The sequence below is a fragment of the Onychomys torridus genome, chromosome 6 (assembly GCF_903995425.1).
Source record: "Onychomys torridus chromosome 6, mOncTor1.1, whole genome shotgun sequence".
Classification (NCBI taxonomy): Eukaryota; Metazoa; Chordata; class Mammalia; order Rodentia; family Cricetidae; genus Onychomys; species Onychomys torridus.
Genome location: NC_050448.1, coordinates 24,236,085 through 24,245,147, shown reverse-complemented (window position 1 = coordinate 24,245,147; position 9,063 = coordinate 24,236,085). Strand labels below are relative to the sequence as shown.

General features: G+C 38.0%; 1 non-coding gene across 1 annotated transcript; it reads right to left on the bottom strand.

Annotated features, from left to right (window-relative positions):
- Window positions 1-998: 998 nt before the first annotated feature.
- Window positions 999-1,071, bottom strand: Trnan-guu. Its single transcript has one exon. It is a non-coding gene; the product is annotated as a tRNA-Asn (tRNA).
- Window positions 1,072-9,063: the final 7,992 nt, after the last annotated feature.

The following is a 9,063-nucleotide window of genomic DNA, read 5'->3' as shown; positions in this document are numbered from 1 at the left end:
CACACAATAGATAGATAGATAGGTAGTAGAGAAATAGATAGGTAGATTAGAGATAGGTATATAGATAGATAAATGATAGATAATAGATAGATAGATAGATAGATAGATAGATACATACATACATACATACATACATACATATACATACATACATACATACATAGATACATAGATTGATAGAAAAAAAGAAAAGTATTTTAAGAAAATCCCCAGGGACCTCAAAATTACTATGCTGCCATGAAACAGCGTCACTGTTCTTCCTGATCTACAAAAACAAAAGAATCTGAAGCTTGCTGTATTTGTAAATTTTTACCTATAATTTATGAGGTTAGAAACCTTACCTTCTAATGAATGTTATCCAGCAGCCCTGGGGCTCCCATTTGTAGTGGGTAGCCGTCTCAGCTTTGGCCTGGCAGTTCCAACCCCCATTGAGGCTTTGGTAATGGTCATGCCCACAAGGCGGGGCTGAGGGAGGAAGCGGAAGACCCAGGATCCAGAGGAGAGGTCTCTCTTGGTTCTGGGACCCTGGATGCTCGAGGTAGACCAAGCCCAGTTCTCCAGAGAACACCACCAGACTGTGCCATACCTTTGACAGACCCTACAACCTATCCCTTCATTTGTAAGTTACCCCACAAAATAAACCTCCCTTTTAACTACGTGGAGATATTGGTGAAATTATTAAGGCCACTCCACGTAGTTAAAAGGGAGGTTTATTTTGTGCGGTAACTTACAAATGAAGGAGTAGGTTGCAGGGTCTGGCAACGGTATAGGGCAGTCCGGCGGTGTTCTCTGGAGAACTCTGCTTGGTCTACTCCCAGCGTCCAGCGTCCGGGAACCAAGAGAGCCACCTCCTCCTGCTCCTCGGTCTTCTGCTCCCTCCTCTGCCCCGCCTTGTGGGCGTGATCATTACTGAAGCCTCAATGGAGGTTGGAACTTCCAGGCCAATGCTGGGATGGCTATCCACTACATGGAGTGGCCTTAATTTCACCACTATCTGGTGCTCAATGTGGGGCACGAACCCATGACCCTGAGATTAACAGTCTCATGCTTTACCGACTGAGCTAGCCAGGCGCAGTTCGTGCAGCAGATTGGCTGCACATGGCCGCGGCCCTTTTTGGCCCGACCGTTGTTTCTCCTATTTTTGGTCATCTTGGAGCCAAGATTCCTTCCATGGACATTATCTGGAGTGGTCATGGAATGGCAATTCTGTGGTATTGGGCCAATTTGCTTTTTACTGTAAATCATATTTGATGCAAAATATTTTTCACAGTTGGCCCCACTTGATTTAAATAATTCATATCATCATGTTCTCTGAAAGTTGTATTTTACCTTGTTGAATACATTTATTATAAAGATACACACATTCTAGCAACTTTGTATGAATCTGCATGAATATGGTCTCAAAAGGAAAAGTATTGCTTGGTGTAGCATGAATCTTAAATTGTCTTATTAATAAAAACAAAGACAGGGCCAGGTATTGGGTTAAAGCTGGAAGATCAGAGAAGCAGAACAAGCCACAGCTTCCTCACCTCACCAATTCCTCAGCTGATACTGTTTCCTCAGACTGGAAGCCTCTGTGTCCTCACCCAAGATGAATCTCAGCTGAATTGCTGCTCAAAAGCCTAAAAGCATAACTAGTCCTAGTTCCTCATCCTTATGCCTTAAATACCTTTCTGCTTCTTGCCATCACTTCCTAGGATTAAAGGCTCTTGTTACCACACCTGGCTGTTTCCAGTGTGGTCTTGAACTCACAGAGATCCAGACAGATCTCTGCCTCTAGAATGCTAGGATTAAAGGCATGTGTGCCACTATTTTCTGGCCTCTACATCTAGTGGTTGTTCTGTTCTCTGACCCCAGATAAATTTATTAGGGTGTACAATATTTTGGGTTCACAATATCACCACAGCTGGAGATGCTGTGAATGTGTTGCTTTGAATGATGGGTAAATAATATGCTGATTGGTCAGTGGTCAGGCAGGAAGTATTGTGTAGGTGGGATAAGGAGAGAGGAGAATTCTGGGAAGTGAAAGGCTGAGTAAGAGATACTGCCAGATGCTGCTGTGGAAAGCATGATGTAATGTACTGCTATACCATGAGCCACATAGCAAGGTATAGATTTATAGAAATGGGTTAATTTAAGATATAAGATATACAGATATCAAGAAGCCTGCCACGGTCATACAGTTTGTAAGTAATATAAGTCTTTTTGTTTTTACTTGGATCTGAGTGGCTGTGGGCCCAGCAGGACTGGAGAAATATCTAGATACAGAGCATTTCCTTTCAAATATATTCTTTCTATTTATTTATCTTCAAGTGCGTAGATTAGTTACTATACCATAAAGTTTATAATCAAAAAATAGTAACTGAGACATTCTAAAGGAGTCAATTTTAACTGATAATCAGTTCTAAATAAAATCTATAATCAGTCATTGTTATAATGTTATAAAAATATTGTGTAATATATTATGACAATAGTTATATTTATCATATAATATCACATATATGACAATATTATATAACATAATAGTATATTGTAACAATATTACATACTATTTTACAATATACTTTAATGAGTTATAACATTAGAATATACTCATTTTCCAAAATTGGATATTCAATTACAGGTCACAGGAAATGCCATAGTTGGTTATTGATTTGGGAATGAAAGAGTCCCCACCCCTATCTTCCCTGGTGAAAACTGTTACAGAATATAAAGTGATTGTCACACATCTTCCAAAGCTCTGGATTTCTGTCTCCTAAGAGGGAAAGATACATATATATGGAGAGGAAGAGAATCTCCAAGAAATATGAAATTCACAAAACAAAGATTTAATGAAATTCAGGCTATGACTTAAGATGGGTATGAGTGAAACCCCAATCATTCCATTACTTTTATTTTTTTTTTGGTTTTTTTTTGTTTTTTCTTTATTATTATGTGTTTTAAATTTTATAAATCAGTCACGGGTTCCCCTATCCTCCCCCTTCCTGCCCTTTCCCCCCCCTTCCCCACATCCCCTCCCCTCCATTTCCATGTCCTCCAGGAACAAGGCACCTCTGGGGATTCATTTAAACCTGGTGGATTCAGGACAGGCAGGTCCTGTCACCTCCTTCCAGACTGAGCACAGTGTCCCTGTGTAAGCCCAATGTTTCAAACAGACAGCTCATGCACTAAGGACAGATCCTGGGCCCACAGACTGGGTGCCTCCCAAACAGATCAAGCTATTCAATGGTCTCACTTATCCAGAGGGCCTGATCCAGCTGGCAGGCTCCACAGCCCTTGGTTCATAATTCATGTGCTTCCATTCGTTTGGCTATTTGTCCCTGTGCTTTTTGCAATCATGGATTCAACAATTCATACTCTTGCAGACCCTCCTCTTTCTCGACAGTTGGACACCTGGAGCTCCACCTGGGGCCTGGCTGAGGATCTCTGCATCCACTTCCATCAGTTATTGGATGAGAGTTCTAAGACGACTGTTAGGGTGTTGAGTCATCTGATCACCAGACTAGGTCAGATCAGGCTTTCTCTCGACCATTGCCAGCAGACTACAGAGGATATATCAGTGTGGATTTCTAGGGACCTCTCGAGCACTCTGCCAATTCCTGTTTTCAAGTTGTCATCATTTATCATGGTCTGTTATTCCTCATTCTCCCTTTCTGTTCTTGATCCAGCTGGGATCTCCTGTCCCCTAAGTTTTCTTTCCCTCAAATCTTGCCCTTCATTACTCCCAATGTCGTCTAGGTTGTTCATGTAGATCTCATCCATTTCTCTGTCATTGGGTGATCCTTTGGGTCTTTCCTAGGGTCCCATTTTCTAGGTAGCCTCCCTGGAGTTGTGTAGAAGTCTAGTCATCTTTGTTTTACATCTAGTATCCTCCTATGAGTGAGTACATACCATGTTTGTCCTTCTGAGTCTGGGTTACCTCACTCAGGATGATTTTTTCTAGATCCATCCATTTGCCTGCAAACCTCATGATGTCATTGTTTTTCTCTGCTGATTAGTACTCCATTGTGTATATGTACCATCTTTTCTTTATCCATTCTTCAGTTGAAGGGCATCTTGGTTGTTTCTAGGTTCTGGCTATTACAAACAAAGCTGATACAAACATAGCTGAGCAAATGCCCTTGTGGTATGATTGAGCATTCCTTGGGTACATGCCCAAAAATGCTATAGCTGGGTCTAGGGGGAGATGGATTCCCAATTTTCTAAGGAAGTGCCATATTGATTTCCAAAGTGGCTGTACAAGCTCGCATTCCCACCAGCAATGGAGGAGAGTTCCCCTTGCTCCATATCCTCTCCAGCATAAGCTGTCTTCTGTGCTTTTGATCTTAGCCATTCTGACAAGAGTAAGGTGGTATCTCAGAGTCATTTTGATTTGCATTTCCCAGATAATTAGGGATGTTGAGCAGTACCTTAAATGTCTTTCAGCCATTTGAACTTCCTCTGTTCAGAATTCTCTGTTTTGTTCTATACCCATTTCTTAATTGGACTGTTGGGCATTTTGATGTCTGATTTCTTAAGTTCTTTATATATTCTGGATATCAACCCTCTGTCAGATGTGGGGTTGGTGAAGACCTTTTCCCATTCTATAGGCTGTCGCTTTGTCTTATTGACCATGTCCTTTGCTCTATAAAAGCTTCTCAGTTTCAACAGGTCCCATTGATTGATTGTTTCTCTCAGTGTGTGTGCTACTGGTGTTATATTTAGAAAGTGATCTCCAGTGCCAATGCATTCAAGAATACTTCCTACTTTCTCTACTATGAGGTTCAGAGTAGCTGGATTTATGTTGAGGTATTTGATCCACTTGGATTTAAGTTTTGTGCATGGTGACAGATATGGATCTATTTACAGCCTTCTACACATTGACATCCAGTTATGCCAGCACCATTTGTTGAAGATGCTTTCTTTTTTCCATTGTACATTTTTGGCTTCTTCGTCAAAAATTATATGTGGGTTAATGTCAGGGTCTTCAATTTGATTCCATTGGTCCACATGTCAGTTTTTATGCCAGTACCAAGCTGTTTTTATTACAGTAGCTCTATAATAGAGCTTGAGGTCAGGGATTGTGATGTCTCCAGAGGTTGTTTTATTGTACAGGATTCTTTTGGCTATCCTGGGTTTTTTGTTTTTCCATCTGTCCAGAGGTGAAAGTCGGGTGTTGAAGTCTCCCACTATTAATGTGTGGGGTTTTATATGTGATTTAAGCTTTAGTAATATTTCTTTTACATATGTGGGTGCCCTTGTGTTTGGGGCATAAATGTTCAGAATTGAAACTTCATCTTGGTGGATCTTCCCTGTGATGAGTATGTATGTCCTTCATCATCTCTTTTGATTGATTTTAGTTTGAAGCCTATTTTGCTGGATATTAGGATGGCTACACCAGCTTACTTCTTAAGACCATTTGATTGGAAAGTCTTTTCCCTGCCTTTTATTATTAGGAGATGTCTGTCTTTGAATTGAGGTGTGTTTCTTGTATGCAGCAGAAAGATGGGTCCTGTTTTTGTATCCATTCTGTTAGTCTGTGTCTTTTTATAGGTGAATTATGTCCATTGATATTAAGGGATAATAATGACCAGTGATTGTTCATTCCTGTTATTATTTTTATTTGTTGGTGGTAGTGTGTGTGTACTTCTCTTCTTTGGGGTTTACTGCTGTGGTGTTATCTATTGCCTGTGTTTTCTTGGGTGTATCTGCCTTCCTTAGTTTGGAATTTTCCTTCTAGTGCTTTCTGTAGGGCTAGGTTTGTGGATAAGTATTGTTTAAATCTGGTTTTGTCTTGGAAGTTCTTGTTCACTCCATCTATGATGATTCAACATTTTGCTGGGTATATTAGTCTAGGCTGGCATCCATGGCCTCTTTGTGTCTGCATTATATCTGTCCAGGTCCTTCTGGCTTTCAAAGTCTCCATCTAGAAAGCAGGTGTTATTCTGATGGGTTTGCCTTTATAAGTCACTTGGCCTTTTTCCTTTACTGCCCTTAATATTCTTTCTTTATTCTGTACCTTTAGTTGTTTAATTATTATGTGCCAAGGGGACTTTTTTGGGGGGTCTAGTCTGTTTGGTGTTCTATAGGCTTCTTGTATCTTCATAGGCATTTCCTTCTTTAAGTTGGGAAAGTTTTTCTTCTATGATCTTGTTAAATATATTTTCTGTCCCTTTGAGTTGATATTCTTCTCCTTCCTCTATCCCTATTTTCATAGATTTTTCTTTTCATGGTGTCCCAAATTTCTCGGACATTTTGGGTCATGACTTTGTTGGTTTTAGTGTTTTCTTTGACTGATGAATCTATTTCTTCTACTGTATCTTCAACACCAGAGATCCTCTCTTCCATCTCTTGCATTCTGTTGGTTATACTTGTATCTGAAGTTCCTGTTTGTTTACCCAGATTTTTTTATTTCCAACATTCCTTCTGCTAAGTGTCTTCTTCATTTTTTCTATTTTCCTCTTCAGGTCTTGGATTGTCTCCCTTGCTTTTTCTCCATTTCTTATATTAATAAAAGATTGTTTTAATAAGCTCTCAGAGTATCACACACTGTGTGTGACCCTTAGAAGCATTAGAAAAAGTATTTTGCAAGGGAGTATAAGACTGAACAAAGAATTCATGTGAGATTCTTATTATGTTCTATAGTTGGGTAATCTCAACAAAATGCTTTAAGATATCTGGTCTTACCAGAGAAATGTAGATTAGAACTTTGGGGGAATTTTTCCTTTTATTTCATTAGAAACAAAAATATGTTTTGTTTGGAAATGCTAATCTAGAAAATGAACATGAAAGAAGATAAACTGTAGAAAATATATGTATCAGATACTGGCAACATTGCAAAGATTTTGGACAGAAAAACAGTAAGGAGAAATTAAAAAATGATTGTATAAGAAAATTAGCAAGAAACATTGCCAACATAAAGAGGCCTGAGGGTATTTGTAGTGAAAAATGGCATTTATGTACACATGAGACCAACAGTAAAGCAAACTCACGCAAAATCTTTCAGAGAGTTATTACAGAATTTCAAAAGTGCAAAGATTCTGGATGACAAGAGAGAGATGATATAAATTAATCAAGATACATATTTCTAGATTATTAAGTGAACTAACTTGTCAGTAAGAATGTGGCAACTAGGCATAAAATATACCTTCAGGGGATTCCCTCAGTCTAAGATTATAAAATTCTTTGATTTCACCAAAAGGTTAAAAGAAAGTATCCAAAATCAGAAGCATAACTCTGTGCATAGATAGCTTCACTGTGAAAGCAAATAGTGAGCTACATTCTCTTGAAAACTGGTTGTTAAATTAAATAAACATAAGCTATTAGAGTGACTCTGGGTACTACAATTAAGAAAAAAATAAGAACCTTTTTAATACTATCTATAGTAGCTATTATTATAGGCTGAATATAATGTTTATTCATTCTAACCTTGCTATCCATTCTGGAAGAATATAAGTATGATTCTATCACTTAGTCAAGTTTATTTGGAATAACAGGTATCATTGTTGAAATAACTGAGTGTAGGGCATGGCTTTCAAGTTACCTGAAGGGCAAAAAGAGCTAATAAATATTATCACTTAAAATAGAGCAGATACCCATGCATGTATATTTATGTGCCAGGTAAGCAATAAAAAAGCAACACTTTTTCTTATACATGCATATTAATAATACTTAAAACAATTCAAGTATTTTCAGAAACATATTCCCAGAAAAATTTTAGACTTCTTCTTCAGTCAAAATTCAAATGAATGTTATTTAGTAATTTGGAAAAGACATTTTAAAAATATAATAGTGTCCCAATTTTATAAAAATTGGTTTAGTTCATTTTCAGACTCCTTCTATATACTTTGTCCATATTTAATGATTTAATTTTTACAAAGTATTTCAATTAAGTAAACACTACTTTTCTTATAAATAAAAAAATGGACTAGGGATAAAATATTTTATTCTGCAATTAAATACAAACCAGGATTAGTTAGCTTAATAAACATTCAAACTTACATTAACGGCAATACATTAACGGCAAACCATGACCGGTATAAGAATTAATGGCAAACCCTTTCCTCTAAATTGTCTTTATTTATCTTCAGGAAAATAAGTTCATATATTTATAGACAATAAATTTAAATTAAATTTACCATAATAATCATTATGGGGAAGTTACAGAATCTGAGCACCATGAGCTGTGACACTTTATCTTTGGGTTCCAGACTCATTCTTTTGGTGCCAAATGCTCATGTGACTGTGACACCATGCAATTCATTACCTTGAAAATGAGAATCAAATGAGCTCAGAAGTGTATGTGGAAGATAGGAAGGGTGAGTTTTCAAAGCTCCTGGCTTTATGGAAGAGAGGAAAGATAGCCGCATTTGAATGGAAATGGAACTTCATGCTGTGTGCAGGCCCAGCCTCTGAAATTTCATGGAAGTGTAGACTCCAGAGCACAGATGGCCTCTCCTGCTCTGCAGGAATTTTACTGAATGGTCCAGCACTCTTCTTATTTGGACTTTCTCTAACAATTTATGGGAAAGTCATCTTTACCTGAACAGTAAGCCTGTTTGTTCTGTCACCTTTCTGTACACACTTCCCTGTAAAGTCTAACAGAAAACAAAGCAGGGAAATCTTCAGGTTGTTTTGTTTTTGCCATTTTGCAAATTCAAAAGTCCCATTATTTCTATAGTTCAGAACCAATCACTGTGCTTACTATTTACATTAGATTTTGCTCAGATATTATCTTGATATTCATCTTAAATGTATTCCTCTCAATGATATATATTTTTTTATATTTTCAATATTTACTTTGAGTATGTTTGTGTGTATACAAGGGAGAGTTTCAATAATTTGTTCCCTTCCTTATGGGGGTCCCAGACACAATAATTAGATTCTGGAGCTTGTCAGGAAATACCTTTACCCACTGAGCCATCTTGAAAGACAAGCTTGTTTTTTAAGTTTACAAAGGTGGTTCATTTCAAGACAGTATCTGTAACCTAGATGTGCATGTCATGGTGTGTATGTGGAGGACAGCAGGCAGCTCCAGGGAGTCTGTACTCCTCTTCCTCCATGCAGGTCCAGAGGCATGAGCTC